This window comes from Nannospalax galili, unplaced genomic scaffold (genome assembly GCF_000622305.1).
Source record: "Nannospalax galili isolate Female #2095 unplaced genomic scaffold, S.galili_v1.0 scaffold366, whole genome shotgun sequence".
Taxonomy (NCBI): Eukaryota; Metazoa; Chordata; class Mammalia; order Rodentia; family Spalacidae; genus Nannospalax; species Nannospalax galili.
This window is the reverse complement of record NW_008355168.1, coordinates 120,442-135,949: the sequence shown is the minus strand read 5'-3', so window position 1 is coordinate 135,949 and position 15,508 is coordinate 120,442. Positions and strand designations below refer to the sequence as shown.

The following is a 15,508-nucleotide window of genomic DNA, read 5'->3' as shown; positions in this document are numbered from 1 at the left end:
TGTGAGGGTTATGCCTGCATGTATGTAAATGTACCCATGTCATGCAATATCCATGGAAGTCAGAAAAAGACATCAGATTCCCCTAGAACTGGAGCTACAGACAGTTGTTAGCCGCATATGGGTGCTGGGAATTGAACCCGGGTCCTCTGCAAGAGCAGTCAGTGCTCTTAACCACTGAGCCATCTCTCCAGCCCCTATTTTTTTTTTTTTTTTTACAAATCCAGTTTTCTCTATTTACGTCCCATTAGTTTAAATCCGTGAGGGGTACAGCATCACTTGGATTCTGTGTCCAATAGCCTTTGCAGGAAGGTTGCTTTGAAATATAGGGAACAGTTCACAAATTTGCATGTCATCCTTGCGCAGGGGCCATGCTAATCTTCTCTGTGTTGTTCCAATTTTAGTGTATGTGCTGCTGAAGAGAGCACAGTAGGTATCCTTAATAGAGAAAATTCATCAAAAATGTAATATTGTGTGAAAAGAAGCCAGTTATTGGAAAAATGAAAATACTAGGATTCTATTTCTGTAGAGTTCATAACAGACAAAGCCAAGCGGTGTATGTAGGGAATAAAAGTTGTGAATAAGAGCAATGGAATTGTTCTTTCAAAATTCAGAAAAAGGGGTTGGAGAAGTGACTTGGGTTAAAAGCCTTTGCTGTCCTTCTAGGGGACCTAGGTTAGATTTCCAGGCACCCAGGCCCTCTTCTGGCCTTTGCAAATATGATATATTTGATTGCTGATAGCAATCAAAACAGTAAACCAGTAAACACATCAGCCAAAAGACTTGTACAAATAAAAATAAATAAATGATTTTTTTAAAAGTCAGAATAAAGGAATGAGCATGACTAGAACAGGGAGGGAGGGAGGGAGAGAGAGACAGAGAGAGAGAAAGAGAGAGACATCCAATTTAGAAAGTCGTTTCCTGTACCTATATCTTGTAGGGTTCTGCCTATGTTTTCTTCTAACAGTTTCAGTATTTCAAACTTCATATTGACATCTTTGATGCAGTTGGAGTTGACTTTTGTGCAGGGTGATAAGTATGGGTCTAATTTCATTCTTCTACATGTGGAGATCGAATTTTGTCAGCCCAACTTGCTAAAGACGCTCTCTTTCTGCCAGTGTGTCCTTGGAACCTTTGTCAGATATCGCATGGCTGTAATTGTGTCCACTCGTGTTTCAGTCTTCTATTGATCTACAAGTGCATTTTTGCACCAATATCATGCCGGTTTTATGACTATGACTCTGTAATATAGACTGAAGTCTCATATGGTAATCCCTCTGATATTGCTCTTTGTGCTGAGGATTGTTTTGGCTGCCTGGGGTCTTTTTTGTTTCCATGTGAATTCTTGGATGGATTTTTCTATTTCTGTGAAGAATGTCACAGAGATTTTTATTGGGATTGCATAAAATCTGCAAATGGCTTTTGATAGGGTGATCATTTTCCCTATATTGATTCTACCCATCCATGAGCATGAGAGGTCCCTCCATCTCCTTGTGTCTTCCTCAATTTCTTTCTTCAAAGATTTAAAGTTTTCATTGAATAGGTTTTTAATGTCTTTTTTGAGGCTATTGTGAATGGAAGTATTTCCCTGAACTCTTTCTCTGACCACTTGTTATTTGTATATAGAAAGGCAATCTACAGAATAGATTAACAATTTACCAGCTATTCATCCAGCAATGATTGATATCCAGAATATACAAGTAATTTAAAAAAAAAGAAGCAAGAAAACAAATGACCTAGTTTAAAAATGAACTATGTAATTCAACTGTGAACCTAAAAATTTACAGTCACTTTTGAAAGAGATGTATCCTTACTATGGAAATTATTACTGAATATGTTAAAGCTGTAATGAAATGCTTCTAATCATGTGATTATTAAATAAAAATAAAATAAATATAAAAAAAGAAATCATATAAGCACACAAGTGAGCTGTTTGGTATTTCGAATGTAGAAAATGTGAGAATAAATTTTTATTAAAAAAAAAAAAGAACTATGGAACTCAACAGAGAGCCCTCAAAAGAAGAAATAGCAATGGCTAAGATACACCTTAAAAAGTGCATCCTTGGGAAATGCACTTCAAAACCACTTTAGGATTTCATCTAACACCAGTTAGAATGGCTAAGATCAAGAGAACAAATGACACCAAATGGTGGCGTGAATTCAAGGAAAGGGGAACCCTCATCCACTGTTGGCAAGATTGCAAACTAGTGCAACCCCTTGCACATCAGTATGGAGAACTCTTAAAAAACTAAAAATAAATCTACTGTGTGATCCAGTCATATTACTCCTTGGCATATATCCAACTGTCTCGTCCTACTACAGAGGTACTTGCACAACTATGTTTAGTGCTGATCTTTTCACAATAGCTAAGAAATGGAAACAACTTAAATGTCCCTCAACTGATGAATGGATAATGAAAATGTGGTACATTTACATAATAGAGTTCTATTCAGCAGTAAAGAAAGACAAAATCAAGAAATTTGCAGGTAAATAGATGGAACTAGAAACTATTGTACTAAGTGAAGTAACACAGCCCCAGAAAAACAAGTGACATATGTTCTCTCTCATTTGTGAATCATAGCTCCAAATCCCTAAATCTGTGTATACATCTCAATATAGCTGCAGGAGCCAGGAAAATGGAAATGAACCATGGGAATAAAGGGGAAGTAGGAGCTTGAGAGAGGGGGAGAGTAGGAGACAGATGTTACTAAGGGGGAAATGGGGAGAAGGGGGTACTTTAACTGGGGAGGGAGTAGGGTGGGTTATATGGAGGAGTGAGAGGAGTGATGAATAATAATTAGGTGGTACAAAAAAATAGGGAAATTGATCAATGTCATCCTGAAAAATACATATATAATAAATATACTAATACTTGTGTAGCTCAAGTCTATATAACAAAAAACACAGTGATAGGCAGGAGAAATTTCTCTTTGAGTTGTTGGTCAGAGTAATTCAAAAGACTCCCAAAATAGCACAGGCTATTGATTGCCACAGCCCTTAATTGCCACCCAGAACTTGAAGATCAGACCCTATTGCTAAAGACAAGCCACACCTCAGACACAGAACTTAGGGCAATCAAGCTGGAACTGACCAGAAAGCTTCCTCCCTGAAGACTAGCTCATGGTATCAGATGATAATGTACAAGCTACCAAGGGAGATATCCAGCTGTGAAGCCTAATAAACAATGACTGTTTCTGCAAACTATCACTATTGGTGCAGTAGGGGCACTTTTTTCTTGGAGGGTAATCAACAGCTGTCTAGTTGGAATTAAGGCCCACCTGATGGGAGGGAGCTCATGTGTTGTACTGTAAACAGAGCCAAATACATATGGCTGGAGAGCTCACAGATCCTAGAGAAAAAGCTACTTTTGCCACATCCCTAGACCAACGTAATTTTTCACTTTATTCTAAATATGCATCTTCATATTTACAGACAATTGTACCTTTCACCCCTCATCAAGAAGCTTCTTTTTGCAACAGATGGAAACTATTACAGAATTCCAGAACTGTTCAAATGCAGAGAATAAGTGTCTGTGAGACACTTAACCCTAAGTGACACATCTTTAGCACAACCTGTACACTTTTACCAGAGAAGTTTCTTTATGCAACAAATGATTATTAACATAGAGACCATAGAGACCCACAGTTAGCCATGTGCTGAGAACAAGAGACCACAGGGGACATATCCCTGAATAGGACAGCTATTTCAAACCTCTGCCTCCTAAGTCTCATAGATCATTGTGGAAGAGGGGTCAGAAAGGTAAGAGCCAGGATGTGGATGACCACAAGGAACAGAGTTTTCCAGACAGCTGGTCATTTACTCATATGATTTCACAGCAATGATGACAGCATGCACAATTCCTATGCAAGCTCAAACCAGAAAAATATCCCAGCATAGACATGGGGAAGTGGGTTAAGAAATTCCAACCCAACATAAGGAACTTTTGGCAATTGATGGCTTCTGGGAGGGAGAGAGTATTTTACAAGGTTAAAACTCTTGGTGGGCCCATTAAAAGGATCCACACTGAAGGACACTGGGGGACACAAATAATACTCTATAGGCCAAATTAAATTTGAATTTAAGGTAAACAACAAATAATATTTTTAGTACAAGTGCATGGGGCAACACTTAATTAAACTGGGTACCTCATGTTTTATCTGGCTATTCTCTGATAATTCCCATATCTTTGTGGAAGATATGCTTATCTTCCCGTGTTGCAGGTGTCTAACAACATCCCTGGAAAGTACCCTGCAAGATGCTGGTACTATGTTAAAGACTTTGGAAATGCCTACCCTTAGAGAAAACTAGCCCCTGGTGAAGAACCACTGCCCAAGAATAGAAGCTTTGCCTTCTAGGAATTAGGGGCTACTGCTTTGCTTCTTTCCCAGATCATGTAAATGCCTGGGGGCAGAAACTCGTGAGACAGCCAGTGTCTGAGCCATGTCCTCCTGTTACCATCCACAGAAACAGGAAGGCCTATGCCTGTGTGCCTTTTTGCAGGACATTATCTGACCAGTGGAATCTAAGTAATATCTAGACTCCTGACTACCAGGGAGATTGAGAAAGTCATTTTTAACTTCTTGTTTTTGCAGTACAAGAAAGTACCCCAGAAAGAAATTGAAACTATCTTGGGTACCAATATACCTTGTCTACTGCAACATATAAACTGCTTGTTCTTGTCAAATGAGGCAAGAAAGGTAGCAATGTTCATCTATCTAAGTGGAAGTGTTTTGGATAAGGGGGTGTGTAGAATACCCTACCAGTACCCTCATCAGGAAGAAGACACACAGTGCTTTAAATTTATCATCTTAAGCAGGCGTCTAAACATGAGCAATACTAACATGCAATCTCAGTTCACATGTGTAAATGCCTTGACCCCCTGAGACACTTCTGGAGGAGTAAGACTGTACATTCCTACAGTGATAGGGCTTAGTTACAGGCATTTTTGGGGGGCTATCCAGTAAAAATTATCGAATATTCTTTTTGTGTGTATGTGCTAGAAGTTGAAGCCAAGGCCTCATACATGCTAAGTATACACTTCACTAGTGGGCTACAAATGTAAGTTTAAGTAGCCATCAGAAAGAGTCCTTCTAGCCAGCACTCTTCAGGCTAAGTCTGACCAGTGGCCATTTCCTACATCTTTGGATGGTTGTATAATCACATAGCTTGGAAGCATTACAAGACCTTTCATATATTGACTATTTGCACTGAATCTGGATTGAGAATTAAGAGTTCAAAAAATTTTAAGCTATCTTCTATATGCACTGTGGTGAATCCATTTTCATTTACCACAGAGTAACAGTGACCAGTTTTGCCTTTTGACAGAAATGGCAGCGGCATGCAGGCATGCCGTGAAGAAGCCCTAGCTTTCAAGAACTGGATGTCAGACAGTAAAGGACTGGGATTCTTGCGAAGTAGAAATAAATGAGCCTGGTGCTTTCATATCTGCAGAGCACTGCCTAGAGTCGGGAGGGTGGTCTGGGCCAGGGCACAGGTGAAAGAAATGAGGCCTCACTTGGGAAGTTCCTGCAGACAGGTGCTGGAGCTGAAATGGAAGACCAAGGAGCCTGTATATCGGAAACCCCAAGTACGGGGTAGTAGTGGTGGGGTGATCAATATAGGCAGCTCATGGGGGCTTACAGGCCTGCTAGTTTAGACAGAAAGGTAAGCTCTAGGTTTAGTGAGAGACCCTGTATCAAAAACTTAGGTGGAGTGTGACAGAGGAAGACACTTGAAGACAACCTCTGGTTTCCCTATTTTGAACATACATGCACACACAGGCAAGTGCACACAGAGGCAAGCACACGCACACACACACACACACACACACACACACACACACACACACACACTTACAGTTGTCTGTATTCCATGTGTTCAGAAAGGTAAGCAGAGACATTTCTTTCTTTCCTTCCTAGTCTCTTGAATAATTGAGCCCATGAGTGAGGCCAAGCAAAGTGCAGGACTGGGGCTCGGCACAGAGTACTAGAGCTCTGACAGGGAGAGGACATTTGCATGGTGAGGGGGTTAGTGACAGATTGAATACACACAGGATCAACTCAGAGACTGAACACATTGAGGAAAATGGAGCCAGAATATAAATCTTCATAAACAGAAAGTAAATTTATGGCACGGAAACGGAGAGAATAGCACATAGAGGCATTGCTGTAAATACATGACTTTCAGTAATGCAGATGGATAATGAGATAAATGAAATTGTTGCTCTGTACAGATGTGTGTGTGTATCTATATGCCGTCTGTGTGTTCCCTACCTGCTTGTCAGGGGACAGCTTCACTGTGATATCATGGAAACATTTCTGACTAAAGGTCAAAGGGGAGATATGTTTATTGGAAAGAATCTGAGATGCAGTTATAACTTTGTGACTTGTGTGGCTTTTCTTCAAAGAATATCTGTTTTTATTAGTCATAAACTCAAATCAAGTCTGCTAATAAACAGTATACTTCTAACATTCAAAAATGTTTTATTGATGCAAATTTATCACAGAAAATAAATGTGAGTTTTGAAGTAGTCTTGAGGTACAATTTTGCTCTAACATTTGTTAATTTTGAGACCTAGGGTATCATTTGATCTCTCTAAGACTTGGTTTACTCAGCTACAAAACAAACAGAATTACCTTTTTAAGGCTTTGTGTTATTAATTAGGTTGTGTAGATCCCCACAGTGCCCAGCACAAAACAAATGCTGAGCAAATGATAGCCATTAGCACATTTGTTTGTGGTATAAATTACATAGATTAAAAACACTTTTTTTGGTAAGGTCTGTGACTGTGTTTCTTTTTAATAAATATTTTTTAGTATTTGTTTGATCGATTGATTGATTGATTGATTGATTATTTATTTTTGTCTTTTTTGAGACAGGGTCACCATGCCCGGCTGATTTATTTATTTTTATGTGTATAAGTGTTTGCCTGCACATACACATGTGCATTACGTGCATGCTTGGTGTCGGCAGAGGCCAGAAAAGGGCATTGGATCCTTGAGAATTGGAGTTACAGATGTGGATGCTGGGACCTGAACCTTACAAAAGAAGCAAAACTCTTAAACACTGAGCCATCTCTCCAGCCATATTAATAAATATTTTTATATGCCAAGTGTGGTGGTGCATGCCTTTAATCCCAGCACTCCTAGGAGGCAGAGGCAGGCAGATCTCTGTGAGACTGAGGTCAGTCTGGTCTACATAGTGAGTTCCAGGCCAGCTGGTGCAGCAGGGAGACCCTATCTCAGAAAAACAAAAACAAAACAAAAAATAATAATAATAAATAAAAGCAAATATTTTTATTAGTTCTTTGAGAATTTTGTACAATGTATTTAGATTGTGCTCACTTTCAATGCCTCTTCTTAACTCCTAGATCAACTCTCACTCCCCACTCCACTCCCAACTTCACATCCTCTTTTTTTTTTAATTTAGTAACTCATCAACTCCAATTTGTGTTGTCCATATACTTTTAGGTGTTGGACCATACAGTGGAGTGTTGTTGACTGACCAGAGGCCACATCCTTAAAGAAAACTGATTCTTCCTCTCCCCGAAGATGTCAACTGTCTACGTCTCCCCAGTTAGGGGTGGGAGCCTGAAACTGCTTTCCTCTTCATGCTAGAATGTTGACTGACTTGGTCCTGTGCAGGCAGTCACAGCTGCTGTGGTTCACCTGTTCAGCAGTGCTGGCATGTCCAGAGCACACTGTTTGGCTTTGGTCCTCTGGCTCTTACAGTATTCCTGCTCCATCTTCCAATATGGTCCTGAGCCTTGGGGAGGAGGTGTGACATAGGTGTTCTATCCATGGCTAAGCACTCTACAGTCACTTATTCTCTGTACTTTGACCAGTTGTTTCTGCATTAACTACTATCTACTATACAATGAAGCTTCTCTGATAAGCTTTGAAAGCTGAACTAATCTAGGAGTAAAAGGAAATGAATTTAGAAGGCAGTTTGATACCATGTTCATTTAGCAAAATAATAGTAGTATGTTCACCCTTTGTCCTGTCAGCTTCCTAACCATAGGTCCTTGGTCAGATTTACAATACAAGGTGTGTATTTCCTCCTGTGGAGTGGACCTCAAATCAAAGCAGAAAGAAAATGGTTATGACCATAACGTTGATGCCACTATTGCACCCATGAGCATATTTTTCAATGCCAGTCGTTACTGTAGGTCATGAGTTTCACAGTTGAGCAAGATTATTGATGACTCCCTTCCCTCTGAAGCAGCATGCATAGCACTTTCCAGTACTATGAGAGCTAGCCAGCAGGGAGGAAGCTTCCTGGTCAACTTCATTTCTCCATGTCCTGTGATCTATGCATATGGTGTTTTCAGCAATAGAGTTTTGCCATTAAGTTCTGTTGGGCAAGCAAGAGAAATGGCAATAGCTTGAGTTGATTTAAAGGTCTCTGGGACACCTCTAACCAACAACTTGGGAGGTATCCCGTGCCTGGCACTGGGGTGTTTATTTTACGGCTTCCAGGTTGAGCATAATCCCCTGTGTAGGATTACTCCAATTAAACTATTTTATAAAATAGTTTCCATATGGCTTTTTCAAATATACTTCAAATTATTTATCTCTCCCCCAACAACCTCCTCTGCCTTTCCACCCCCATCCGTCTTCCAACCAATGGCCCCTTTCTGTTTTCCTAGATTCTACGGGCACTTCAAATTAAACATTCACATCTAACGAGTCAATGCTAAGATCCACATATGAGTTAGAATATGCAACTTTTGTCATTCTTGGCCCTGATTTCTTCAGTATAATGTTTTCCAGCTCCATCCATTTACCTGAGTACTTCATAATTCCATTTTTCTTTACAGTTGAAATAAATTCTATATATCCATATATTTCTCCCATTTTCATTATCAGTTAATCAATTGCTGAACAGCGAAGCTCTTTCCATGTCCTAGCTGTTGGAATAGAGCAGCAATGAACATGGATGAGCCTGTGTCTCTGTAGTAAGAAATAGAATCCTTTGGGTATAACTCAGGAGTGATATAGTTGGGTCATATGGTAGATCTATTTCTAATTTTTTAAAGAACTGTCACATTGATTTCCACAGTGGGTGCACCAATTTGCACTCCCACTCTTGAAGGTTCCCCATTCACCAGCATTTGTTGTCTTTTGTTTACTTAATATTAGCCATTCTTTCTGACTTGGGGAAGATGAAATCTCAAAGTAATTTTAATTTACATTTCCTTGAGTGCTAAAGATGGTGAACCCTTTTAAAAATATTTATTTTTACTTATTTAGAGATAGGATCTCTCTGTAGCCCCAGCTGACCTGGAACTTGCTATGTAGACCAGGATGGCCTAGAAGTCAGAGATCCACCTGTATAGATTTTCCAGTTTAGTGGAATATAAATTTGTAAATTCTGTCCTCATGAGTCTCTGAATTTCCTCAGTCTATTGTAATGTCTGCATTTTCATCTTTAATTTTAGTAATTTAGGTCTTCTCGTGCTTTCTCTTAGTTGGATTGTCTGAAAGTTGTCAATCTTGTTAGTCATTTCAAAGAACCAATCCTTCATTTTATTAGTTGGATTTTTTGTTTCTATTTTTATTAATTTCGTCCAGGATATTGATTATCTCTTACTACCTACTGTTTTGGGTATTTCATGTATTGCTTGTTCTTGTTTTTCCAAGGCTTTCAGGTGCATCATTAAATTGTTAATTTGAGCTCTTTTAAATTTTTTGACATAGGCGCTTAATGCTATAAACGTTTGTCTTAGGACTCCTTGTGTCTCATAGGTTTTTTTGTATGCTGTATTTTCATTTTCATTCAATTCTAGGAATTTAACAATTTTTTCCTGATTTATTCCTTGACCCATTTATCATTCAGTAATGTGTTGTTTCGTTTCCATGAGTGTAATTTCTGTAGTTTCTATTGATGTTGGCATCCAGCTTTATTCAACTGTGGCCTGATAGAATGCAGGATGTCATTTAAGTTTTCCTATATTTGTTGAGACTTGTCTTATATCCTAATATGTGGTTGATTTTGGAGAAATTCCATGAGTTGCTAAGAAGAATGTGAATTTTTTAGTGTTTGGAGGATTCCCAAACACTACTGTAGATGTCTGTTAGGCCCATTTAATTTATAATGTCTAACGCCAATGTTTCTTTGCTCAGTTGCTGCCAGATTATCTCTCTATTGATGAGAGTGGGGTATTGAAGTCACCTACTATTATTGTGTTTAGGATTAGTCTGTGGTTTTAGATCCAATAGTGTTTCTTTTATGAAACTTGGTACTCCTGTGTTTAGTTGAGTATAAGTTTACAGTTGTAGCATTCTCTTACTGTGTTGTTCTTCTAATGGCTGAAGTGACTCTATCTAACTAGGTTTGGGTTTAAAATCTGTTTTGTCAGATATTTTTGTTTCTGCATTCCATTGCTTGGAATGCCTTTTTCTGTCTGTGATGGTTTGAATGAGAAATGTCCATCATAGGCTCAGGTAGTTGAACACTGGTTGGTGGCACTGATGATGTGGTACAACTTTTCTGGAGGAAGTATGGCAGTGGGAATAGGCTTTGAGACTATAGCCTTGCTTCTAGTTCATTCTCTATGCTTTGAAAATGTGATCTCTCAGCTTCCTGCTTCATCCACCTACTGCTATGCCTCCTCTGACATTATGGACTCCCCTCTGGAACCATAAGTCCAAATAAACTCTTCTGTAAGTCACTGTCATGATGTTTTTTTAAAATTTTATTTATTATTTTTATTTTATGTGTATGAGTGTTATGCCTGCATGTAGGTAAATGCACTTGTGTCCTGCAATGCCCGCAGAGGACAGAAGAGGCTGTCAGATCCCCTGGAAGTGGAGTTATGGACAGTTGTTAGCTGCCGTGTGGGTGCTGGGATTCAAATCCAGGTCTTCTGCAAGAACAGCCAGTGTTCTTAACTACTGAGCCATCTTATCACAGCAACCTAGGTAACTAATACAGAAGTTAGTGCTGAGAACAGGGTTGTTGCTGTGAAGACCCTGATTGTGTTGTTTTTTGAAGGAGTAGGGAAGACTTTGGAACTTTGTACTAGAAAAGTGGTTGACTGCTGTAAGCAGAGCTTAATGGGTTGTTCAAGTAGGCTCCTAGAAGACAGTAATGCTGAAAGTAATACAAAAAGTGATAACACAGCCGAGGAGGTTTCAGAGGGGAGCAAGGTCTCTATTAGCAACTGGACTAGGGATAATCCATGTGCTATTTTAACAGAGTCTGGCTGCCTCTGACCCTGTCCTAAGAACTTGCCTGAGGCTAAATAGTAGTGTGCTAATTTCTTTGGTGGAGAAAATTTCAGCACAACCTAACATCATGGCACGGTTATTATTAATACCTCTTATGCAGGTTTAAAGTGGAAAAAGGCACAAACAAAATATAGAGTTTGGAGAGAAAAAGAGCACTAGGAAGTTTAACGTTACAACCAACAAAGGTGTGTTCTGAAAGAGACATTATAATTCTTTTTTATTTTTATTTTTTTGAGACAGTGTCTCCCTGTAACCCCAACTGATCTGGAACTTGCTATGTAGAGCAGGCTGGCCTTGAACTCACAGAGATCCACCTGCCTCTTCCTCCTAAGTACTGGGATTAAAGCATGAGCCAACACACCTGGCAAGACGTAATTCTTAAGTAGATTATCACCATTAAGGGAGGATTCCTGATCTGTGCTGGAATAATGGGAAGGGTGCCTGCAGGACAAGACCTTACTTAGTTAAGCTTCCAGTTTGTGAAAGGAGAAACCCCAAGGGGTTGCTTCTTCTTGAAAGTAATTGCTTCAACATTGTTTCTGCTAATGTAGTCAAAGGGGTGAGGGTCCATCCTAAGCTGGCAGTCAAACTTGGCAGTGTCGTTGTGGTACTGGCTTTTGGAGGCATGAAAGATGCAAGAGTGAGGGGTCTTGGATCCTTCTTCCACCGTGTTTGAGAGCCACTGAGGCCAGGCAGTATGTGGAAGGGGAGTCCCTGTGAGGCCATGAGAAGACATTGTATCAAGCTGTAAAAGTAAAGCCTGAGTTGTGGTGAAGACTCCAAGATATTGGAGATGACAGAACCATGAGACATCTACCAAGGTGAGCTGCACATGAGGAGTGGAACCAGCCCAAGAGAAATGGATGTTGCAGGCAGTAAAACTTGAGGAGTATAGCCATCTAAGCCTTTTGTAACTTAAGTACCAGACAATGAATGGAGCTACATGATTTAGTATTTGTCCTGATGGCTTTTAGTCTTGATTTGATATACTATTTCCTGGCTATGCCCCCATTCCTCCTTTTTGGAATGGGAATGTATACTATGTGCCACTGTATACTGGAAGCATGTAGCTTGTCATTTTAATTTTACAGGAGGCTATAGTTAAGAGATTGCCTTGAGTCTCAGAAGAGACTTTTGAATAGTGTTCAGACAGTTAAAGATTGTGGAGACTTTTAAGACTTATGATATGACCATAAGCCTATGGGGGCCAGGTGGAGTAGGTGGTTTGAATGAGAAGTATTCCCCTGAGGCTCGGGTACTTGAACAGTTGTTCCCCAATTGGTGATGTTGTTTGGGGACATGGTGTAGCCTTGCTGGAGGAAGTACTTCACTGGGTCAGGCTTTGAGATTTTAGAGCTTCACTGCACTTCTAGATTTTTCTCTCTTCCTGTTTGCAGTTAAAAATGTAATCTCTCAGTTTCCTGCTCCAGCCACCTATTGCCATGACACTGTGAACTTCCTCTCTGGAACTGTAAGCCCAAATAAACTCTTTCTTCCATAAACTACATTTGATCATGGTGTTCTTATCACAATAACAAAAAGTAATACACCATCCTTTTACCCTAAGGTGATGTCTGTCTTTGATGGTGAAGTGTGTTTCTTGGAGGCAGCAAAAAGATCAAGCCTGCTTTCTAATCCAGTCTGCTAGTCTATGTTTCTTTATTGGGTAATTGAGGCCATTAATATTAAGAGTTATTATTGCACAATGTGCATTAGTTTCTGCTGTATTTGTTTGTTGTTTGTTTTGTGTTTTCTTAGAACTTTTTTGATTAACTGTTCTGGAATTATTTATTCCCTATGCTCTCTTAAGTGTGTTTATCCTTCTCTTTAGACTGAAGTGTTCTTTTTAGTATCATCTATAGAGCTGGCTTAGTAGTCATAAATTCCTTTAAACTCTTTTTATCATAGAAAGTTTATATTCATGTCTTTGAATTGTTTGAACATATTTATAAGCATTCTTTTGAATTCTCTCTCTGGTAGTTCCTCCAAGTAATTTTCATTACGTGCCATTTTTATGGGATTAGTGATTTATGGAGAAGACATGTTGTCTTGGTTTTTCATGTTTCTGTTTCTGTGATGGGACATGCACATTTGGATTAGTTTGTTGGTTGAGTTCTCATTTCCTTCTTTTGTACTTTTTATTTTTTAATTCTAGTCACTTTTTTTTCTTTCAGTAATGGTTTTTGCAGTGTTCAGTGCAGGACTAATTCTAGTAGAGTTCAGGTGTGCTTTCCTTCTGTAAAATGGTATTTGGGCTGAAGTCTCTACCTTGAGTCTCCCTCCCAGTTCAGGACTAACCCATTTCTTAGTTTCACAGCAACCACTGGAACTGCTGGGAGACTCTCTCTTCCAGAGAGTCTTTGGGCCTGACCAAGAGTCACATCTAGTCAGTTGGGTAGATTTTTATTTTAGTTTGACAGCTGAAAAAATATACCATAAGGTGATTCAGATGCTAAAGCAGAAAATGTTAATGCACATAGCAAATGACTTATAAATGGATATGTCAGTCCAGATAATTCCAACTGTGTGGTGGGAATGACCATATAAGGCAACGTGGAGTAGGTGTCAGATGTACCGGTATCAGGTTGTGTTTCAGTACGAAGCTAAATTCATCCAAAAAACTTTGGTCATTATTTTGAAGTATAGACCCTTAAATTCATAATTTTGTAGCCCATTATACCACACCAACTGCTGTGTTTGAATGTGAAATCGTTCCCATAGGCCTGTATGTTTGAACACCTGATCTCTAGCTGGTGGTGCTGTTTTGGAAGGTTGTGGAAACTTTAGGAGGCAGAGGTGTGGTCTCAATAGCGGATATGGGTCACTGAGGAATGGGGAGGGGCTTGATGTTTTATAGCCCCATTTCCTGCTTTCTGATTGTACATGTGGCGTGACCGGCCACCTCACACTCTTGCTGCTACATCTTTCCTGCCCTGATAGACTGTATCTCTTCTTAACCTGTGAGTAAAAATGCACCATGTCTTCCCTTTGTAGGTTGTTTTGTCATAATATAAGAAAATTAATTATTGCATCAAGTCTACATATAAAGTGGGGGGGTGCTTTAGTATAAAGAATTGAACAAGGCCTTGTACATGCTAACATGTGTTCTGTTATTGAGCTATACATACCCAACCTGAAAAAGACTTTGGTTTTAAAAGATTCATTTATGCCAGGTGTGGTGGTGCATGCCTTTAATCCCAGCACTTGGGAGGCAGAGGCAGGCGGATCTCTGTGAGTTCAAGGCCAGCCTGGTCTACATAGTGAGTTCCAGGACAGCTGGGGCTATAGGGAGACCCTGTCTCAAAAAGACCAAAAAAAAAAAAAAAGAGTTATCTATTTATTCGTGTGTGTGTGTGTGTGTGTGTGTGTGTGTGTGTGTGTGTATAGCTGACATATACACATATCTCATGTGCATGAGAGAAATTCAGACACAGAGAAGACAATGTGTGTCAGGTGTTCCCAGTAGGCTAAGCAGATTGGAATTATTTATTGACAAGAAGATGGACGGCAATAATCTTCTTCCTACTCAGATACTAACTCATTAAAGAATATTGTAAAAGGCACGCATTTCTCTTGATCAAATTATCAGAGATTCCAGACTTTCACCTGTTTTCTTCTTTGATTATAATCAGAGGACTTCCACAATGTCACTTATGTAAGAGGACATAAGAGGTACTGTAGGGTCACAGACTATACCCTGAAATCAATGAAGACTTAGTTACCTTTACTGTATATCATAAAAGCCAGAACTTGGTCCTCCTCTCTGAAGGGTGGTATGGCATTGACATTTTTGTGTGTAGAGATATTGATGATGTCCTGCCACTGTGGGCCCGGATACTCCATTTTGCAAATTGAAAACAAAGATTTAACTAGAAAAAAAGGCCTACATGAAGGTGCTGGATACTGAAATCAATGACAGAGAAGAAATAAAGCCTTGTTTGGTGGTACAGGTCTGTAATGTCAGCTAGTCAGAAGACTGAGGCAGGAAGCTTGTAAGCTCAAGATCAGCCTGGCTATAGAGTGAGTTTCAGGCTAGTATGGACAACTCAGTGAGACCCTGTTTAAAAAAGAAGAGTGAGGGCATCTGGAGAGATGGCTCAGCACTTAAGAACACTGGCTGTTCTTGCAGAAGACCCAGGTTTGATTCCCAGCACCCACATGGCAGATAACAACCCTACATATCTCCAGTTCCAGGGGATCCAACACCCTCTTCTGACTTCTTCAGGCATTGCCTGACATGGGTGTACCCATCTACATACAGGTGTTACACTCATACGCAT

The 15,508-nt window shown here is 39.6% G+C and overlaps 1 protein-coding gene and 1 non-coding gene across 2 annotated transcripts in view; one reads left to right on the top strand and one right to left on the bottom strand.

Annotated features, from left to right (window-relative positions):
- Ap3m2 (adaptor related protein complex 3 subunit mu 2) overlaps window positions 1–15,508 on the top strand; it is a 117,099-nt gene that overhangs the window by 37,232 nt on the left and 64,359 nt on the right. The window lies entirely within an intron of this gene.
- Window positions 319–425, bottom strand: LOC115067554. The gene has a single exon (XR_003846952.1). It is a non-coding gene; the product is annotated as a U6 spliceosomal RNA (small nuclear RNA).